The sequence below is a fragment of the Carlito syrichta genome, unplaced genomic scaffold (assembly GCF_000164805.1).
Source record: "Carlito syrichta isolate Samal-C Ts95f unplaced genomic scaffold, Tarsius_syrichta-2.0.1 Scaffold306948, whole genome shotgun sequence".
NCBI classification, from domain to species: domain Eukaryota; kingdom Metazoa; phylum Chordata; class Mammalia; order Primates; family Tarsiidae; genus Carlito; species Carlito syrichta.
The window spans coordinates 185,551-208,475 of NW_007251044.1; the positions used below are offsets into that span (position 1 = coordinate 185,551).

At 42.6% G+C, this 22,925-nt stretch overlaps 1 protein-coding gene across 1 annotated transcript in view; it reads right to left on the reverse strand.

The window, feature by feature from the left end:
• Positions 1–19,600, reverse strand: part of LOC103265938 (secretion-regulating guanine nucleotide exchange factor-like) — an 89,633-nt gene extending 70,033 nt beyond the window's left edge. The window contains exon 1 of the mRNA XM_008063581.1: positions 19,568–19,600. The gene's annotated coding sequence lies outside the window, so the exon portion shown is untranslated. The remainder of the gene's footprint in view (positions 1–19,567) is intronic.
• Positions 19,601–22,925: the final 3,325 nt, after the last annotated feature.

A 22,925-nucleotide genomic window follows, 5' to 3' on the forward strand; every position in this document is an offset into this window, starting at 1 on the left:
TCTGACTGGAGTTAGGTGGTATCTCAGTGTGGTTTTGATTTGCATCTCCGTGATGATTAATGAGGTTGAGCATTTCTTCATGTGTCTGTTGGCTGCTCGGATGTCTTCCTTTGTGAAGTGTCTGTTCATATCTTTTGCCCACTTTGTAATAGGGCTGTTTGTTTTTTTCTTTTCAGCACATTTGAGTTCCTTGTAGATCCAAGATGTTAAGCCTTTGTCAGATCTAGAGTTGGCAAATACTTTTTCCCAGTCTGTAGGCTGTCTCCCTGCTCTCTTGATGGTTTCTCTGGCTTTGCAGAAGCTTGTCAGTTAATGAGGGTCCCACTTGTCTATCTTATCCCTTATGGCCTGTGGGTTTCGAGTTTTGTTCAGGAATTGGATGCCAGTTCCAATTTCCATGAGGGTGTGTCCTTCATTTTCTAAGGTTCTTATGGTTTGAGGTTTTACATTTAGGTCTCTGATCCATTTGGAGTTTATTCTTGTGTATGGGGATAGATAGGGGTCCTGTTTCAATCTTCTGCATGTGGTCAGCCAGTTTTCCCAGCACCATTTACTGAATAGGTTCTCCTCTCCCCAGTGATAGGTGGTGGAGGCTTTGTTGAAGATGAGTTGGTTGAGAAATTGAGGTTTTGCTTCTGGGATCTCAATTCTATTCCATTGTTCTATATGCCTGTTCCTATACCAATACCAAGCTGTTTTGATGATTGTAGCTTTATAGTAAAGTTTGAAGTCTGACAATGTGATACCACCTGCTTTGTTTTTTTGCTGAGGATTGTTCTGGCTATTCTTGGTCTCAACCATGATTGTTATTGATCATCTACTATTTTGGCTTCCTGGGTCCTTCTTTCTCCTTAACCTCCTCCAAAAATCAAGTCATTAAACTTTTTTTTTTTTTTAAGTAGAATTGAATTCATATAGGAACCCTTGGGGGAATCTCAAAAAATGATGAAACAAAAGGAAACAGATGTACATTTCTACATAGTGCTGGGCTGTATGTACTGGAACCTATGAGATGATGCAGCAGAGGAAAAGGGAGAATACAATAACTCTAGTGTGGCAGAGTAGCAGAAATTGCCCAGAACAAGTCAAGCCAAGGACTCCTGACGCCATGGACTGCTGGGTCACAGCATTGGGGTGGGGTCTTTGAGGCTCATTCCACAAGTTGCTGATGCCCCATCTCTAGACAGGTGTGACATGCTGGCTGGAGTCAAGACATGTGGGTTGTAATCCTGGGCTTGGCCTCTAACTTGCTGTGTGATTTCAGGCATATCATTTCCTCATGGAAGCCTTGATTTTCTCTTCTGTAAGGATTAGGTTGTTTCTGAAGTTCCTTCCACCATCAAAGTCTGTGGTTCTATGACCCCAGGCCTCTTCTTACATTAGATCAGCTAAGGTTCCATTCCTCTCTTTCAGAAAGGCAGTCCCCTCCCACAGTAGAGGCCTATAAACTTGGCCATTCCTCCCATTTGGCAAAATTAAAATTTTAAAAAGCATCAGTCCAAGAGCTTCTCATATTTTCTTTTCCTTCTTGCTATGTAATGCAATTTGGCAAAAATTTATACAAGACAGCTCCCAACTCATAATAAATTCTCTTCATATGCAGAATTTGTCTCAGAGGTGCTGCCTGAATAAAGTGAGCAGGCTCACCAAACTCACCAACACAAAGGCCACAGGGTCAAGGCTTCAGCTCTGGGTGACTTCCCTTCTGTCATACTGTGCAGCAATGCAACTTCCAGCCTGCCTAGCAGTCTCTGGGCTACTTTGAGATCACCTCCTCTGTCCTTTTCAGCTGTGGCCTACAAAAAGCCACCAGGAACTTCCCCTTCACCAGGGAAGATTGAGCTTTGGCCTTTATCTCTACTTTCTTCCCAAACCCTATTAAACCAAATGGAAAGGAATAAAGAAAGTACAAATCCACCTAGAAAAGAATAGAAGAGGAGATAACAGTAGACAAGATAGCTTAACACAGATGAGTAACAGATGAAGGAGGTAACTGGCTTTGTTGCAGCCCAGTGTTTCCTGAAGGGAGCGGTGAGAAGGAAACCCATTTTTCTTATGGAACGCTGAAAAGCCTCAGCGGCAACAAGTGCCTTTGAAAGTCAGGTAAGGACAAGGATGAAATCAAAGGGGTTGGCTGAATGGATATTTATGGGGTAGTTAGATGCCCAAATTCTCCCCAACATGTACAACCAGGCAACCTACCTCTTGCTCTCCCTAAGGGAATACTAGCTGCTTATTCTCTGGAGAATCTACCCCAGGAGGCCCTGGACTCAGAAAAAGTAGACTCATAGGTGGGTCACAGTAAGGATCAGAATGAAACCAATGTGTTAAGTGACATTCTATGTAAGGGATGATGAGACTGCCCCTAGCTTTCTTCCCCCAACCAGCTCCCGAAAGTCAACAGCTAGGCATATACACCCAAGCAGAAGATTAGGGGAAAAGTCCATAAATATCACCTCAGGAGGCCTATCAATGGAAAAACTTTCCCTGCTCCTTGGTCCAAACATTTTACAAGCAAGTCTACCAGTCAATGAGCCCTCTCCATGCACATGGAATCCCAATTAGTATTGCACTTTTCAATATAAACAGAAAATAAAAGATCATCATGTCTTTAAAAAGGAAAACCTCTGTATTAGTCATGGTCTCAGCAGAAGACAGCACCACAAATAGGGCAGCAGGAGAAAGTTTAATGAAGGAACCATTTAAGAAGGTATGAACAGTGTTTAATATCCTTGGGTTACTAACTAAGTTAGAGTTCTAGCACCTTCAAGCCTTAAGAAGCAAGGAAAGGGAGCAGTTACAGACTGAAGAGAGTAACGTTATAGAAAGGGGTGCCTGACTGGCATCCTTAACAGAGGGATGAAGCTATGACAACCAAGGGGAAGGGGGCTAGGGGAATAAATACCCAGATACCCCCCTTTTCAGTCCTCACATCTCCTGCTATTTCTCTCATTAGCTGAACCCAACCACAAGCCAGAGGGCAAAGGTGCCTGTAATTGCAGGCCTTGGAAGGATCAGCCTCCCTAGGGCACACTGAGGGGGAAAACGATTGAACAGCACATATAGAGGGCAAACAAAAAACATCCAGCACAGTCTCCGATACAAAAGACAGAACTCAAAACAAAGAAATAGAAAACATAAAATGAAAAGAAACAGACAAGGCAGAGAACAAAAGAAAACATTAAAAAAAACTCTACAACTAATATCCACAGAAAAATGACAGATGATATAACAATATGAATAAGAACAAGAAATTTTTTTAAGATTAAAGAATCAGAGTGCTTAGAAATTAAAAATGATAACTAAATAAAAATTCCATTAGAAAGGTTGGAAGATTACGTTAAAAAATATTCTCAGAAAATGATAAGAAAAACAAAATATGCCCAAGAGGAAAGAAAAGATAAGAAAATAATTAGAAGTCCAGGAGATTCAATATATATCTAACAGAAGTCCCAGAAAAAGAGAACAAAGAAAAGTAGGGGAAAAAAGTCCAAAATAATTTTCAAGAAAGATTTCCCAGAACTGACAGGCATAAGCTCCTGAACTGAGAGGGCTCAATAAGTACCAGAAAAAATGAATAAAAGAAAACATATACCAAGGCACACTATCATAACACTGAAGATAAAGAGATGCTCCTAAATTATTCAAAGAAAAAAAAAATGATCACAAAGGAATAGGAATTAGAAAAAAACAGCAGATTTCTCAATAGTAACACTAGAAGCTAGAAGACAATGGAAGAATGACCACAAAAATCAGAATGCAAAGGCTTTCCAACCTAGAATCCTACACACAACTAAACTGTCAATCAAGTGTGAAAACAGAGTAAATATGTTTTCAGAAATCAAGGAATCAAACAATGTATCCCCAACTACTCTTTCTCAGGAAGGGTACTAAAACGTGTGCTCCACCAAATGAGACTAAAAAAGGCAGGTAGGGAACAAAGGTTTCACACAAGAGATGGTCAACAGAAGGTACAGGGAATGGCTGTGCTGGCCTAAAGTAACCTTTTCCGACTAGAATAAAAGAGCAGAGCTCCAAAGGGGCAGGGAGACTGATGAAAGAGTTGAGGCATCTGACCATGCCAAAAAGAGTTTGAGAGGCATTTTACAGAGTTTTGGGGACATTTGTGAGCAATCAGCAATAAGTATATAAAACCAGGCAACTTTAACTCTAAGGGGGAAAAAAGTCCAGTATAGGAGCCACATCATGATACGTTACTTGGCTCAGCAGTGAGAACAGAATTGACATTCCTCATAATAATGGACTCATGGCTTAACTACAGATGAGAGGACAGAGGGAGAGGAAATGGAGGTGGTGATGTAATATAATTAAATTTTTATTTATATTAAGAAATCAATAGAGACAATTTACTTTATTTAAAATTGATACCTTTTTTTTTTTGAGTTGTGGTCTCATTCTGTCACCAGGCTGGAGGGCACACAGCAGTCTTTACTTCCTGGGCTCAGGTGGTCCCTCCAAGCAGCTGGGACTACAGGTGTGCACCACCACACAGCTATTTTTCTTTTCTTTTCTTTTCTTTTCTTTTCTTTTTTTTTTTGCTATGTTGCCCAGGCTGGTCTCAAACTGCTGGGCTCAAGCAATCTTCCCACCTCAACGTCCCAAAGTCAAAGCCTACAGGCACAACCACTGCACGTGGCTAAAACTGATTTTTTTTTTTTTTTTTGGCGTTGGAGCCTCACTCTGTCACCTAGGCTGGAGTGCAATGGCATGCCCATGGCCACCCCAGCATCGACCTGCTGGGCTCAGGAGATCCTTCCATCTCAGCCTTCTAAGTAGTCAGAACTACGGGCGTGCGCTACCATGCCTGGTTAATTTTTTTTTATTTATTGTAGAGACGAGATCTCGCCAAGTTGCCTAGACTGGTCTCGAACCTGCGGGCTCAGGCAATCCCCTCACCTTAGCCTCCCCAAGTGCTGGGATTACAGACTGAGCCCAGAGCCGGGCCTAAAACTGGTATCTTAAGTAAGCATTTAGTTTAGAAACATAGCAGTAGACCACCGAAAATAATTCAAAATGGCTGGCTCTGAGAATGGGACCAGGGAGTGGGAAAAGTGAAGCAGAAACTGCCATTATTACGTCTTTTGGTAGTTTTGTTTTGCTTTTTTTTTTTAACTTTTAAACTATGTACATATACTATTCTGAAGTAAAAAAGTATTCTAATTTTAAATGTATGTTCCAGAGTCAGATACCCTGTTCAAATCCTGGTCCCATCAAATATTAGTTGTAAGATCTTGAGACAAGATGTTTAACTTTTCTGAGCCTCATTTTTCTTGTCTATAAAACAGGGTTACTTACATGCAATAGCATCTGTGCATGTATGTAAGATACATGCATACATAGAGCCTTGGCTAAAGTGTGTGAGGAGTTTAGTGAGATAGTGTAGGAGTTCAGCTTGGCACGTGACATAGTGTTAAGTCCCTGAGCAGGAAAGAGTCCATCAGGAGATGGTCAGATCACCTCGACTCTGATTTAATAGTAAAGACCACCCTACCCGCCACCCCAGAAAATTCAATCATCAGGCAATAAGCAAAGTGAAGGCAAGGTTACTTCTTAACTCCTCTCACCCCATCCACAGGGCCTGACTTTGTACCCTGTACACAGGAAGAACATTTGCATTCATATGTGTCTATGACATTGACTTGAGAATCAAGGAGCAAGAGAAATGACAAAGAGGGCCATATGGGAGGCAAGGCGCAACACCAGAAAGAGCACTGAAGTGAGTCAGAAAAAGCAGAAACAGACATTCTGAGCACCTACTCTGTGCCAAGAGCTCTTCCATAAACCACAAATTCACTCCAGGGACAAGTGCTTCAAGAAGCTATTATTATCTCCCTCTTTAGAGATGAGAAATCCAAAGTTCAGAGAGGGTAGCAATCTTGCCCATGGCCACATAGGTATTAAGCAGTAGACCTGGAAAGGAAACCTATAACACCCTAACCCCAAGGTCTCACACCCCTTACACTACATTATGCAGCTGAGGCAAGTCATGCCACCCTTCTGAGATTCTGTCTCCTCCTTTGCACAATAGGGATTGTCCTTGCCCTGAGAACTTCAGAGTAACTTGAGAATGGAAGGAGGTGATGAGTTGAGTGCCTTACACCCTGTGATGTAAGCATATGTAAGGGGCTACTGACATGCATATCATAATAGGGCTGCCCAAGTCAGTCACTTGGCTTGGCCGTCATGGGAAGAATAAGGATCTAGCCTTGGGCTGGGCCTGGAGTTGCAACTAGGATGGTGCAGAATCTGGGCCAGGGAGGCTGATAGGGATTCTGGAGCCACGATCAGACTGTAAACCATGACATCCAGTGTCCTGAGGGCCAAGAGGTCAGCAGCATTTTCTCATCTCAGCTGAAAAGTACAAACTTACCAAATTAATATCTTATAAAGCCACAAGATTAAACCCACTGTCATTCCTCCTGGATTCCTCTGTTGAACCACACTAGCTTCTAAAAATAGATCAAATCAAGTCATTCCTCGCTTTAAGCCCTTTCCTACAGCATTCCCCTACAGGATGACATCCCAGCTCCTCAGCCTGCCATGAAAGGCCTTTATGATCTGGCCCCAGACATCCCTAAGCCTGGTCTCCCCTCTGCTACCCACCCTCTGTGCTCTCGATTCCCCCAGTTTCTGTGCCTTCTCCATGGTTTTGCTCATATTGATCCTGTTCCCGGGAATGCCTTTCTCTTCCTCCCACTCATCCTCAGGACCACTTCAAACACCATCTCTCCTGAGAAGCATTCCCTAACCCTGTGTTAGGATGAAGGTGTAAATTTATGCACGAACCAAACAGTCTCATAGAGTGTGAGAGCTGGAAGAGACCTCCAAGATGATCTTACACAATTCCCTTATTTTATCCATGAAGAAAAGGAGGCCTGGAAAAGGAACGTGGCCTGCCCAAGGTAATAGCAGCTTGTCTAGTACTCAGGTCTCTTGGCCCCAGTGCTCATTCTACTGCATGGTACAGCCTCTTAATAAATGAATTCAAGAATGTCCAAAAGGGCAAGCAGAATGCTACAGAAGCCCTGCCTGAAGAAAGCGGGTTTGAATGAACAGTCACAGCTGTTCAGGTGCACCCAGAAGGAACAGAGGATTCCAGAGAGGCAAGAGGCAGCAGGAACAGCAGTCACAGGACAGGTGATACAAGGGACACTGGCATAAGCTGAAGCCTGTGGGTGCTGAGAGGCAGGGAGATACAGTGGTGCCACCCGGGCTCAGGAACCCTAGAGGAATCTAGGGAAGGACAGAGCAGGCTCATGGGCAGACTGCTTGGCCACTGTCAAAGGCCCAAGGCCACATATGGTCATCCTCTAGGTACTGTGCTCTGAGGACAGGCCAAAGAATAGAGGCTAACCTCTGCCCCTCCAGACAATCGCCATCAGCAGTAATGCTGCTGCTGCTACTTTTTCCAGTCTCTTAAAGTCACAGGATTCCTGGAAGTCACTTGATGTGCTAATTAACAGAAGTCCAGGCCTCTGCAGGGAGCAGCTCTGCAAGGGGAGCTTGGAGTCCACAGATGGCAGCTTTAATTCTGGGTTCCACCTCTAAGTCTCCATTTTCCTATCTGGAAAACGGGGACAATTTTTATCTGTCTACTTTCTACCCTGCATGGTGATAACTAAAGAAGATGACATATGCAAAATGCTCAGAATGGTGTCAGCACTTTGTACTCGACTGCTGTCACTTCACTTGTGCTCTGTAAAAAGACATCATCCTTTAAAGAGAAAAAGGCTCCTCTTCTGCTGTAATTGTCAGCTTCTGAAATGTCTTCCTAAATAACCCATAATGGCTCTGCAGTGTCTAAACAACAAGCCAGTGCCCTTCAGCATGTGATGGGAGGCCTAGCCCTATTGGCCCTGAGCTGACCACCTGCCCCTCGACCATCACTCATACTTCGAAGCCCTCCTTCCCTGTGCGCCTACTGACCACTCAGCACAGAATGCTTCTGCTCTTGACCTTCAGGAGCCACCTCTTCCATGAGGATTTCTGAAAGGATCATTCCTTCCTCTTCACTCTTTCTTATCATTGTCTGCTTTGAACTCATTCATCTATTCCTTCAGTACTAAGTGAACACTATGCCCCGGGTTTCATTCCTAGCCCTCTTCCCCACTCAATGCGCACTCCATGAGAACCATCCACCATATTCCTCCACAGCACCCAGCATGCTAAATGGCTCAATATCAGTCACTAGTGAGCTGAAGGGAGAGAATGAGGAAAATATTGTATGCAATATTCATTCAACGAGCAAGTCAAGCACCTACTGCATGTAAGGTGAGTATAGATGGTTTGGGTCTATGCTCCACACAGTTTGTGACATGATGACAGACCTTGAGAAGTGCAGAAGGCTCTGGAAATTGTTTAGTCCAACACCCACAGTTCCCAGATGGAGATTCTAAGGGCCCAGAGAGGAACAGCAACTGCCTAGGATCACAGCGAGAGTCAGTGGCAGACAGAGCTGGGACCAGACCTCAGTCCTTACACTGCAGAAGTCCGTCGAACTTTCTCTAATTTAGTAATTTTTGCCTTGAGTGTACCTCAGTTAGATTTACTTTCACAAGGCCTCAAGCCTCTTGAATATTTGCAAACAAGTGAAGTGAATCACAATTGCAGTTTCTGCTACTCCAAGCAACCCCCAAAGGACAAGAGCATCATGCTAAAACATGGTAGCCAATCTTGTGCCTAAAAAAGACCAGCATGAAAGAGTAATTCAGCAGGAGTGGGAGCTTCCTCAACAGCCTGGCACCCTCACCCATGATGTCATATAGAATGACTCCTGTGGAGTGATATCAATGCTGCTTCTTTCAGAATAATAGTGAAAAATCTACTTTATTGGGAGCAAAAAGGGTACATTTTGGGATGTGAGTCTATGCCTTGAAAACCGAGGCAGGCATAGTTAACATAGTTTAGAAGTAGTTAAGCAGGTTTTCTTACGCAGGCCTAATTTAGAATAGGGTAAGCATTCAGCTATCTGTCTTATGTGTACACGACCTTCACCCGACCAACCTGGGATATCAGACCCGACCACCCTGCAGATTGGAATATGGAACTACCAGTGCAGCAAATCACAGAAACAGTAGGAAATTGCCCAAAACAGACATGATGCTCTAAGAAAAGACAAATCTAGCTAGACAGTAACTTTCATTGTTTAGAAGGTCCTTGCAACCTTAGAGGTTAAGAGATGATGATCAAAGCTCATGACCAGATACTTCCAGCTCTCTGCTCTTAGCTCATGGTTTGCTTAATCATCATTGTAAAAGTATATAAAACTTCTTGTTAAAGGAAAGCACATGCCCTTTCTGTTAAGGCACCCACGCCTTCCTTGAACATGACTTTTTCTTTCTAATACATTCTTTCTTAAACTATACTTTGGATTCACTCTAAAATTCTCTTCTGCAGTGAAATCAAGAACTCATGGAGCATCACACCGCACCCCACCTAGCATCAATATGCATGACTCGACATAAATTTGACTTGAACAATAATCAAGGTTCTATAAAAACATCTCTATATTTATCGTGAAACAGTGCAAAAGGTTATCACGTTTCTGGTCTGGGAGGAAAATATGGTGCCCCAAGCGACCAAATGTAGTAATGGCAACAAATATATTGATTCCAGAGCTGAATGAGGAGGCGAGACCTGGGACAGAGAACTGGGAATCAAGACAACTAAAAAAAGAGATAAGATAGAGATCTCTTACCATAAGAAATCAGATAGACAAGTGGGACCTCATCAAACTGACAAGCTTCTGCAAAGCAAAAGAAACCATCAAGAGAGCAGGGAGACAGCCCACAGAATGGAAAAAAATATTTGACAACTATATATCTCACAAAGGCCTAACATCTAAGATCTACAAGGAACTCAAACACGCTGAAAGGAAAAAACCAAACAGCCTCATTAAAAAGTGGGCAAAAGACATAGACATTTCTCAGAATAAGATATATGGGCAGTCAACAGACAAATGAAAAAGTGCTCAGCCTCACTCATCATCAGAGAAATGCAAATCAGAACCACACTGAGATACCACCTAACCCCAGTAAGAATGGCCATCACTAATAAAACTAACAGCAGATACTGGCGAGGATGCGGAGAAAAAGGAAAGCTTCTACACTGCTGGTGGGAATGCAAACTAGTGCAACCTCTTTGGAAGACAGTGGCGATTTCTGAAAGAACTAGAAATTGACCTTCTATATGACCCAGCAATCCCCCTATTGAGAATATACCTAGAGGAATTCAAGTCATTCTACCAAAAAGATATCTGCACACACATGTTTGTTGCAACTCTATTCACAATAGCAAAAACATGGAACCAACCATGTTGCCCATCAAAGCTAGAATGGATAAAAAAATGTGGTACATATACATAATGGAATATTATGCAGTCATAAAGAAGGACAAACATATGGACTTCGCAGCAACTTGGATGGATTTAGAGTTTATCATACTCAGTGATCTAACACAGAAACAAAGAACAAGAGTACCATATGTTTTCACTCATAAGTGGACCTTGAACAATTATCATAATACTATAAGAAAGGGATTGGCAGTAGTGGGAAACTGCCAGGGGAGAGGAGGTGGGATTGGCAGTTGAGGGAAATTGCCAGGGGAGGGAGAGGCACACCTCATCAACAAGGGTACCTACATAATGAACATTTGTATACCTAACCTTGAATTGTACCCCACATCTTTAAAATAAAGAAAATAAATTTTTTAAAAAAGAAAATTAATTAATTATTTTTTTTAAAAGGGCTGTTCTGCCTTAGCTGTCTCCCTCTGCCTGGCAAACAGCCCAGGCAACCACTTAAGAATGCTCCTTGAGAACCAGGCACCAGCTCCCATCTGAGTAGCATAAGCAGGACCTGACATCGAGCCCCAGTTCTGCCATTGACTAGCTGTGTGATTTTTGCCAAATCACTGCCTCTCCTTATGCCTCAGGGCTGCTCTGGCAGCAATAGGACCCAAAGAATTCAATAAATAGTTCTGAGATTACTGAGCAGCCATCTGGAAAAATAATGAAGTTGAATTCATAACTAACATTGTATACCAGGATAAATTCCGAATGGAGCAAAGATTTAGATATAAAAAATAAAACCATAAAAGGATAGCCACATACCACATAATGATGTTTCGGTCAACAATAGACCACGCATGCCACCATGGTCCTATAAGGTTATATTGGAGCTGAAAAATTCCTATCATTTAGTGATGCAGTAGCTGTGATGACATAATACAACATATTACTCGCATGATGGTGGTGATGCTCGTGTAAACAAACCTACTGAATCGCCAATTGCATAAAAGTCTAGCACATATAATTATGTGCAGTACATAACACTTGATGAATGACTATGTTACTGGTTTATATATTTACTGTATTTTTATTGTTATTTTAGAGGGTACTCCTACTTACCAAAAAAAAGTTTACTCTAAAAATACTTCCTATAAGGCAAGTCCATCAGGAGATATTCCAGTAGAAAGCACTGTCATCATAGGCGACAATAGCTCCATGCGTGCTACTGTACCTGAAGATCTTCCAATGGAAAAAGATGTGGAAGTAGAAGACAGAGATATTGATGATCCTGATGCTGTTAGGCCTAGATTAATGTGTGTGTGTGTTTCTTAGTTTATAACAAAAAAGTTTAAAGAGTAAAAAAACATAATTTTTTAAAATAGAAAAAAGTTTATAGACTAAAGATTTTAAAAAGTATTTTTGTGCTACTGTACAATGTGTTTGTGTTTTAAGCTGTGTTAATATAGAAGAGTCAAAAAGTTAAAAAGATTTTCAGAGCTTATAAAGTCAAATATACTAAGGTTAATTTATTACTGTGCAGTGGCCGCTCCCGGCCACCGCAGCCTCGACCTGCTGGGCTCCGGCGATCCTTCCGCCTCAGGCTTCCAAGTAGCTGGAACTACAGGCACGCGCTACCACGCCCGGCTAATTTTTGATTTATTATAGAGATGAGGTCTCACCAAGTTGCCCAGGCAGGTCTCGAACCCACAGACTCAGGCAATCCACTCACCTCGGCCTCCCAAAGTGCTGGGATTACAGGTTGAGCCACCGAGCCTGGCCACTTTACTGTATTTTTTAAATGTTTAGATATGTTTAGATACACGAATACTTCCATTGTGTTACCATTGCCCATGGTATTCAATACGGTAACGTGATGCACAGGTTTGTAGCCTAGAAGCAATAGGCCATACCATATAACTTAGGTGTGTAGTAGGCTGTACCATCTAGGCTTGTTAAGTATACTCTATGATGTTCACACGATGACAAAACCCCCTAAGGACACATTTCCCAGAGTGTAGCCCCATTGTCAAGCAATGCATGACTGTACCAGAATAAAATATGAGCAAAGACCATTATACTCTGGAGTGGGTAGAGATTCTCTGACTCAAAATTCAGAAGCCATACAGGAAAAGACTGATAAATTCAGTCTCCAATAAAAGAAAAGTTTGCATGACAAAAGCAATAAGGACAAAATAAACAAAAACATCAAAAGCAAAAGACAAAAAAGCTGAGAAAATATATTTTCAATTTAAATCAGAAAAATGCCTTTTCTCCCTAATATGTACAGAGTGCCTAGAAACGTATTAGAAAAAGACCACCAATCCAATTATGAAAAAGAGCTTTCCTAGTCCCTCTGGGCTGCTATAACAAAATATCTTAGACTGAGAAAAATAAAAGTTCTGGAGGCTGGGAATTCCATGATCAAGATATCAGCAGACCTGGTATCTGGTGAAGGCCCATTCCTCATAGATGTCATTTTCTATGTGTCGTCACATGGCAAAAAGGGTGAAGAATCTCTCTCGGGCCTTTTTAAAATTTATTTATTTATAAAAAAGGGCACTAATGCCATTTATGAGGGCAGAAACCTCATGACCTAATCAACTCACAAACGCCCCCACTTCTTAATGCTATCACAGTGGGGAATAAATTTCAACATATAAAGTTTGGAAGATACAAATATTCAGACCATATAGCAAAGGAAAAAGATATTGTAGTAGGAAGAATAACAGACTTCAAGGATGTCCTTGTCCTAATTCCTCAAGTCTGTGAGAATGGTATGCTATATGGCAAAGGTGAACTAAGTTAGCAGATAAAATTAAGGTTGCTAATGAGCTGACATTAAGACAGGGAGATTATGCTGGATTATCCAGGTGGACCCAGCGTAATCACAAAGGCCAGAAGGGATCACAAGTCAAGAAATACAGGTGGCCTCTAGAAACTGGAAAAGCCAAGAAAATGGACTCCCCCTGGAGCTTCCAGAAATAAATGAAGCCTGCTCACACTCTGATTTTAGCCCGATGAGACCCATCTTAGACTTCTGACCTCAAACTCTAAGATAATACATTTGTGTTGTTTTACACCACTAATATTATGGTAATTTGTTATAGCAGCAATGAAAATAATTAATGCAGGCATGAAAATCCCTTCATAAAAGAAAATATTCAAATGGTTATTAAACACATAAAAAGATGCTTGACTTCCATTTATAATAACTAAAATGAGAGATCAAAAAGACCACAATAATCTTAGTAGGAGGGTTTATAATACCGATATCAAGATTTATTATATAAAGCTACAATAATCAAGATGGTGCGGTACTAGCATACAAACAGAAAAATAAACTGAAAAAGAAGAAAGTACAAAAGCACACTCGCTCATGTATGCAGTCCTGATTTATAACAAAAGTTCCTATACCACTCAATGAGGAAAGAATGAACCTTTCAATAAAAGCTTGTGAAGCAATGCTAAAAAAAAACTGAAATGGATTTTAGGCCTAAATATGAAAGGCAAAATGATAAAGCTTCACAAAAGTGAAGGCTGCTATCATTATTGCACCACCAAGAAATAAATGTCTATGTCCACCAGAGGGCATGTATAAGAATGACCACAGCATCCCCAAATTGGAAGCGACCCCATGTTCATCAATAGTAAAAGTGATAAATAAGCTGTGGTATATTCATACAGTGGAATATTACTGAGCAATAAAAAAATTACTGCTACATACAACATGCATGATTCTTACAGATACAATGTGTTAAGCAAAAGAAGCCAAACAGGAGCACATGCTATACACCACACCATTTATATGAAGTTCAAACATAGGCAAACCTCATCTCTCAAGACGGATGTCAGAATAATTATTGCTTCTGGGGGTGGATTACTGACTGAGATGGGGCATGAGCTAGCCTTCTAGCATGTTGTAAATGTTCTACATCTTGTTCTGGGTGGTGTTTTCTTAGGTATATACATACGTAAAAATTCATCAGTCTGAACCCTGAGATATGTGCACTTCACTATATGTATAGTAGTTCAACTTAAAAAGTAAGACAAAAAAACTACCCTGAGAAGTTGCTCACCTACGAAATTGACAAAAATCCAACAGTTTCTCAAAACACTATTAGGAAGGCTGCAAGAAATAGGTACCCTTATACATTGCTGGTGGCAGTGAAAAATGTAGTATAAACTCTGTGGAGGCCAATTTTGTGGTATCTTGCAAGCTTACATTGACTCATTAATACAGTAATTTCACTTCTAGTAGTTTATTCTTTAGCTATACTCTCCCATACATGAAATAACATATACACATTGTTTATAATAACAAAAGGCTAGTAATGACCTAAATGGCCATGAACAGAACACTAGTTAAATAAATCATGGTATAGGAACATTGGAATATGTAGTTGTATAAAGGACGAGGATGACTTTTATACTGATATGGAAAGCTCTCGCAGATAAATTGTTGGAAAAAAAATCAGATACTGAAAAGTGTGAAAAGTATGCTACCATTTGTGTAAAAGGGGAGATAAAAACATTTCTTAGTATTCACTTGCATATGCTAGAAGAACACAGAAGAAACTAATAATAGGTATTAGCTGCACTCATGATAGTAGAGTTTGGGGACTGGATAGGTAGGGGACAGCATGAAAGATTTTCATCTTAAATGTTGAAATGAAAAGATAAAATACTCTTATCTGGTAGCCTTAGAAACAGGTCGGACTGTCACTGGTATGCAGGAAAGCAGCATTGGGTAGCAGTCTGCAGCTCTGAAGTTAGCAACCTGAATGAAAGACCTGACACACAGATTCCTCCCAACCCTATGACCTGGTTGGAGCAAATTGCTCGCCCTAAGCTTCATCTTCCTTTATGTAGAAAACGGGATTAACAATAGTACCCGTTCATCAATTTGCTGTGAGGCTTCAGTGGCATAATCTAGGTAAAGCATTCACATCCTGCCTACCACATTGTGCATAGGAACATGAGTATATACCTGTCTCTAACCTCTCTACAAGGCCCTTGGGTTGGGAAGTATGAGCTCTCAGAGGAACAGCCAATGCCAAAAAAGAGTTATTTCTCCCTATTAAATTTTCCTATTAAATTCTTACATGACACTGTTTGATGGTTTTCAGGCCAAGGTCAGATGTTCTACCATTCATAGTACAAAGGTTCAACAATTGGAAATCATCAGAAATGGGGAGGGGAGGATCCATGCATAGATTATAGTTCCAGTTTAGCAAAGAACAGGCTCTGCTCAGAGAAGGAGGAGGAGGCAGCACACTTTCCTGCCAATATCCAACCCTTTAACAATGCCCGTCTGGCAAGCCCGAGTGCTCCAGGAAAGGCCACGAATAAAATCCTTGCAAAGGTCTGTGCGGAGCAGGGAGAGAAGAAACGCTGTCAGCTCTTTTCTCTTTGCTGGAAGGGAAGGCCGAACAACTGCACATCGGGAGAGAAGGCAAACAAATTGCCCATTCATGCCAAAATAAGCTGCTCCTGGAGGAAGCAAAACAGCTGGAGCCGATTCAACCGACACAGGGAGGTGAGGGGCCTGAAGACAGCTGGGTGTGGGGAGCCTGCCCCTGGGAGCAGGGAGCTTCTGTGCAGGGGAGGGCCAGATGCCCTCAAGCTCACCTCTGCGGCCCTCAGTCTACGGCCACTAACAGGAGTCGGCCAGCAAGTTCTGTCAGATGCTGGGGGAAATCCCGGGTGGAAAGGAAGAGAGGAAGGAGGGATGCGAACTAGTCAACAGCCAAGAGAGCAGGGACCTGCCGAGCATCCGCAATGCTGTACCCATGCCAATAAGAACCCCTTCTTATCAGATGGGTATCACGGTGCTGATTTTACAGAGAAGGAGCCAGGCTCAGTGAGGCAGGTAGACTGCACAAGGCACACAGGGAGAAAGGGCCAAGCCAGCTGTGGCCAATGGCCTCAGCTCTCCTTTCTGACTGTCACCCGAGTATCTCTATGGCCTTTGTCTAAAGCAGGAACTCCCATCACCTCACCATCCTGCCCAGCCTCGGGGCACCTGGTGGCAAATACAAAACACACTCAGAGAAATGTAATGGGGGAAACTAAGGAAAGAACTAACCCAAATCTCAAGAGAGGGGAAATGAAGCCCAGAAGCAAATGAAATAGCCGGCAGAATTTCCATCCCCAGAAGAAACCGAAATGCAGCTGCTGTGGGCTCATTTCAGGCTGGAAGATGTGGGACCTGAGTCCCTGCCAGGGGTAAGGACAGCAGAATCTTGACCTGGAGTAAACTGGGTCCAGTGCTGTCTCTAGGGCTGCGGGATGTCCAGGTCCCCCAGATGAAAGCCCAGGCTCCAGCTGACAAATGCATTCTGCAGGGACGCTGAGACCTTGCCTCAACCCTGATTCCAGGGTGGGGAAGACACTTCCCTCTCCAGCTCCTGAGATTCCCACCCTGAGCCCCAGCACTTCTTACAAGGACTTCCTTCCTTGAGGACTCAATATTTAATGATAACAATAATGATAGCAGCCTTCACTTTTGTGCTAGGCACTGTTCTTAGCACCTTTTATAACAACCCTTTGAAGTCAATAATATGATATCCCAGATGAGGTGATCCAGACACAGAGAAGTTAAGCCACTTACACAAGGTTACACAGCTGCTAAGAAGAGAGGCAGAATTTGGATCCAGGCAGTCTGACCCCAGTGCCTGAGTTCTTACCACTAGCCATACTGCCTCAGGCCACAGGGCAGGATAGAGTGGAAGGAAGGGTCTTGGAAGTCAGGAAGACAGTGCTATCGTTTCCTGCTACTTATCCCTGGGTGACCTGTTTAACCCATTTAACTTCTGAGTCTGTTTTCTTCTCTAAAAAGCAGCTACAACAAATATACTTTGTGGAGTCGTGTCTATGACCTGAGACAGAGTAGGCTAGGCTGTCAGTCATGTCTTTTCACCCTTCTCTAAGTGACCTCCTTTTCAGTTTGATTTGCCTGTCACAGATTCATTAGACATTAAGGTTGCCTCTACCCTTGAGCAAAGTTCAGCTTCTTTATATTTTGTTCTAGCCTCTTCTATGACTATTTTGTGCCTATCACAGGTGGGACACAGCACCAGGGACTACAGGGCTAGAGGTTCAAGAAAACCCGTCTTCAGTGGGCAACGGCAGTAGGATTGAGGCTGTGGGAAACATGGCTTTAAGCCGGTAGGAACGCAGTAGGAACGCTCCTTTTCCTCCAACTTGTCTTCCTCTTGCTGGCCTCCTGCCAGGGCCAACAGGCATCTTCTTGTCGCTTCCTGTTGCAAAGCTTACACCCTGCAGGGCAGCCACTGAGAGCCTCATTCCTTCAATGATGGGAGCCTCTAACTCCCAGCTAGCAGGTGGGCTGCCAGAACCCTGTGACTGGGCCCAGCTCTCAGGACTCTGGAACCATTCCTTCAGCAGACTGTGAGCCAGGCCCCACAACTGCCCTCAGGGAGATCACCAACATGCTCGCCTTCCCAGTGCCTCTGAAGGGATCCTCACAGGTAACGCTAAACATGCCTTTCCAGAATGTCATCCTTTTTCCCTCCCAAAAAAGAAACATTTCACTAGAAGAGTTACACTAACAAGGGATTCTCCCCTCCCTGCACCTGACCAAGATAAAAGAGAAACAAAAGGAATATAAATATACCAGGAATTTCACATACAACAATCCTGTAAGGTGGAATTGTTCCCCCCCATTCCGTAGGTGAGAGAAGAAATGGAAGTATGCACAGAGATGGCGCTGGCTGGAACCAAGGCTGCCTGCTGCAGAGTCCAGGCTCTTTCTACTGCCCCAGGCTGCCTGTGTCAGCTCAGCTTGTCACGCCGCTAGCTCTGCCCCCTCCTTCCTCTGGACTTTGTGCTTTCACAAATGTAGACACCCAGCAATCTCCTTGTTTGTGCTGGTCCCAGAGGAAGCCAACTTCTCCCAGTCCAGTGACAGCAGCAGTAGCAGCAATCCAGGCACCGCCTTTGACTCCCGGACTCGCTTGTCTTAATTACACCAGGCTGAAGCAGTTCCGGTATAAAGTATCTGGGACTGCTGCAAAGCACGCAAGTTCATTGTTACATTTTCTAGCTCCTTCTCTGACTCCAGCCCCTTTTCCTCCCCACCCCCGCTGCTGGCTGGCAGTGTCCTCCCTCCTCTGCTGTCCCTGGTTCTGCCTCTTTGCACATCATGTTTGGACCTGCAAAGTAGTGCTTCACACTCCTGCCACCCCAGGCAGCTGAGCCTGGCTCGCTCAATTCAGAAAACTGTATGTGAGTCTCTGCTAACTGCCCCGGGTGCTGTGAAGAGGGAGGAAGCAAGAGGAAACACAGGGGTCTTGCCTGTCACAAAGTCCAAGTCAGAGGCTAGGAGAGAGGCATGGACAGAAACATAAATCACTGACACAGGTCAGGCAGTGGCGGGCAATAATAAGGGTCCTAAAATATCAGAGCTGGAGGAAAACTTGGCTTTCTGTTTTAACTCTGCCATTTTAAAGGCTGGTCAACTAAAGCCCAGAGGTGGGAAATTACTTGAATTAACAATGTTGGGAAATAAAAATGAATTAACTAGAGCCTCCCCATTTTAAAGATGAGGAAAATAAGGCAAAGGGGGTTAAATACCTTGTCCAAGTTCACACTTCTAGTAAGTAGAAGTCTGTTTTGAACTCAGGTGGCCCTACACTGTAGTCTCTTTAAGGTACTGTGAGCTGGAGACTAAGTCTATCTGTGAAGTCAAGAGAAGGCTTCTTGAATGATTACTCATAGATCTAATTAGGAAAACCCTGAACTTTGACTATCCAGAGCCAACTAAAAGGGCGCCTACTCCAGAAGTTGGCCAACTGGGAGTTTCTGAGTGCTACTAAAAACAAAGCAGTGAAGGCAGGGAGCAGAGCCCTAGAAAGAGCCAAATCAGTAGGAAAGAACTTAGGATAAGGCAATGATTCCAAGAACCAGAAACAGTCCAATTCACTCCCCACCTTTTTTTAATGTCTGGCTTTCTACACATGATGCCCCCAGCCCATGAGTTCTTTAACATCTTCATATGCCAATTCCTGAGGCAGAGAGGCCAGCTCAGCCATCTTAAAAAGATGCTCAATGACATGGATTGAAATATTCAGAAGACAGGTGTCTAGTAAATGCTTGTCAACCCAAGACTTCCATTTCCCCAAATCTCGCCCAACACACACACTCACATGCACCCTGGCTTTTGGTTAACCAAGAATCTTCTCCAATTGCCACATGACTTTCAAAATAAACACAGTTATCAGTACACAAATTACTTACCAATTACTGCCAAATTATGCTCTGAGCCACAAGAGACCTGTAAAGAAAGAAAATAAGTTATAATACACAAAGAATGTGTACAGATATTACAGCCAGTATATTTTTTAAAAAATCATAGTTATTTTCTAATGACACTGACACCCATTTTTGGCAAATTTTAGGAAGGAAGTATAAAAGAGCATCATATACAAAGGTTAAGACTATAACTACAACACATTCACAGCTACATAAAAAGGGAAACAGAAGACTGCACTGAGTGGAAATATATCAAGATATTAAAGAATTTGTATTCTTCAGCCAGTGAGACCATGAGCAATTTTTTAATCCTTTCTTCTTTTTGCTTTTTGTGCTTTTCAAACTTTCTATAGTGAGCATATGTTACTTTAAAAATGGAAAGATAAGGCAATAAAGATAACAGTTTTTAAAAACTGAACTAAAAAGACCATCCCTTTCATCTGGACTGATAAAATGAGCAAAGAGGCTGGGTTCGGTGGCTCAGCCTGTAATCCCAGCACTTTGGGAGACTGAGGCGAGTGGACTGCCTGAGCCTGTGGGTTCGAGACCAGCCCTGGCAAATTGGCAAGACCTCGTCTCTACAGTAAGTCAAAAAAATAGCCGGGTGTGGTAGTGCGCACCTGTAGTTCTGGCTACCTGGAAGGTTGAGGTGGAAGGATTGCCAGAACCCAGCAGGTCGTCGCGGGGGTGGCTATGAGCATGCCACTGCACTCCAGCCTGGGCGATGGAGTGAGACTCCGACTCAAAATACCCTTATACCTCCAAGCCTTTGCATGTGCTTGTTCCTCTACCCAGAATGCTTTCTCCTCTACTGGCTACCTAAAAAATTCCTACTCATCCTCTAAAATCTCAAAGCATCTACTGAAACCCCTTTGCTGCTGCTTCCAGGCAGACTCAGCACTCCTGTCATAATGTCCACATATGCCCCCATGGAGGCAACCACCCTGTTGCCTTTTATCATCTTTCCTGTCTCCTCACTAGACTGCGTGCATCTTGAGAACAGGGCTGAGTCTCATTCATCTCTGTATTGCACAGGTGGATTGTACAAGGCCTGGGACTCACTTAACATCTGCTACATGAGACATAAAAGAGCAAATACCTAAGACATAAAAGACAATCGATAGCAGTTCTGAATCCAGGGTTTCAAACTAACGAGAGACCCTTTTTGCCTTTCTGTCTCCACAGGCCTCAACAGAGACCAGGAGGAAGTGACTGGGGATATAAAAGCATAAATGGTTCCCCAGGACTAATTAAGAGAGCTCTAGACAGTGGAGAATTATCCTGTGACCTTTATCCAGATGCTCACTTTAGCGCCTGGCAAGAGGAAGGTTGCAGGTACTCTGGAATGCAGGAAGGGCCTGGGAGAACACCTACATAGCTGAAGTGTGGAAAAGGGAAGGGGAAATAACTGACTTCAAGTCCTAAGGCAAGTCTGTGTCTAAACTAAGACTAGAGCCACCATTCTCCTCTCTACTGCTATGAGATCACTCTTTGGATCTGCAAGAGTGATTCCTTGACATCCTGCAGTATTTGTCTCTCTGTGCCTGGCTAATTTTACTTAACTTAATGTCCTCAAAGTTCATCCATGTTGACATAAGTGACTATACTTAACACTGTATTATATTCTTGAAAAATGCTAAGAGAGTAGATTTTGTTTTCTCACCACAAAAATGGTAACTATGTAAAGTAATGAATGTTCACTAACTTTACTTAGCCATTCCACAATGCATATATATTTCAAAACAACACAATGTACCCAATAGAGACATACAATTTTATTTGTCAATTAAAAAAATAAAATAAGACTGGAGTCACTTTTATTCTTCTAATTCTCACACAAGTTCCTTTCTTGATGCTGCTCACTCCTTCCCAGTGAAAACCACTTGAAAATCATATTCAAAGGTGCTTAGCTCAGGCCCCGATGGCTGTGGTAGCTCAAAAGGCATGTGAACGTTGGATTTCAACTAGCACACAGGTAGGCAAGAAGGGTAGCAAGACTTCCTAGGTGTTTTTCTGTGAGAAGTTGTGTTTGCCAGATCCCAGATTCCACAGAGAATGGCCACCTACGCATATGTGGACTTCCTGCTGGTGTCTGGCAAAGAAGCACCTGTATGTTTTACCCCTAGGCAATACTTCCAGGTGTCTCGTCTCTGAGCTTCTTTAAGGGCTGCCCCTGTCTCTGATTTACCTGAGGGCTTCCACTTCGCCTCACTCAGGGCCACAGACACAGCCCAAGTTCATTCTATGCCTCCTGACTGTCACAAGGTTGGTCCTCTAGGTCTGTTACAGGAAGTTGCTTAGATTGAAGAATTGGGAAAAACTTAGATGACTAACAATAGTGGAATGCCATGTAAATTATGGTAAGAGTCACCTGATAGACTATTATACAGCCTTGGAAAATGATGCTTACAATAATAGGAAAATACTCATGGTATCATAAAAAACCACATAAAAATTGTATACATAATATGATCTCAACTCTATAATAAAATATGAATGAGAATGACTGAAAGGAGAAACATCAAAATGGGCTGGGGATGACACTGGAATTACGGCATTCTTTTTCCTAAACTCTCTGAATCTTATAAACAGGCAAAAAATATATTAAAAGTAAGAAAAAATAAATATAATGAAGTTCCCATCACAGAGGAAAATAATCCTACCTGTATATAAGATATATATGCTGTAAAGTCTGGTATGTCTAAAAGAAGCGGGGGAAAAGGATTTGAAGAAAAGTTAACTAAATTATAACAGCAGCTGCATCATGGTGGTAGAATTATAAGGCATTTTTTTCTACCATTCCCTATTTTCCAAATATTATGTAACTATGGCAGTAGCAGTAGTCATGGTGGTGACTGTGATAACCACAGGAATTAAAGCGGCCATATACTGAGGATCGTATGTGCCAGGCATCATGCCAAGGCACTTCACAGGCATTATCATACTTTAATCATCACAATAAGTTTTTCAGGTAAGTCTGACTTCGCTCACTTAGACATACAGAGACTAAGGCTTATATATCTTAAAGAACCTTCTCAGCTAGTTAAGAGGCAGCAGCAGAACTAAAACCCAGGTCTGCCTGATCTCCAAGCTAGGACACTTGACTGCTACATTCTGTGACTTTTGTTTTTTTAAATAAAGTTATTTCATTTTATGAAATGCAGAAAGGGAGAAAGAGCCTGTCTCTGACTGCCAGGGTTCATCCTGGGGCTGTAGACAGCAGAGTTGACCAGCCTTGAGGACCAGGGACTTCCAGAAACAAGCCATTGACAAATGCCAGTATCAGGCAGCAGATGTTGCTCTGAATTAATGAGTGAGACAGTGATGAATGGATTTTGTCAAA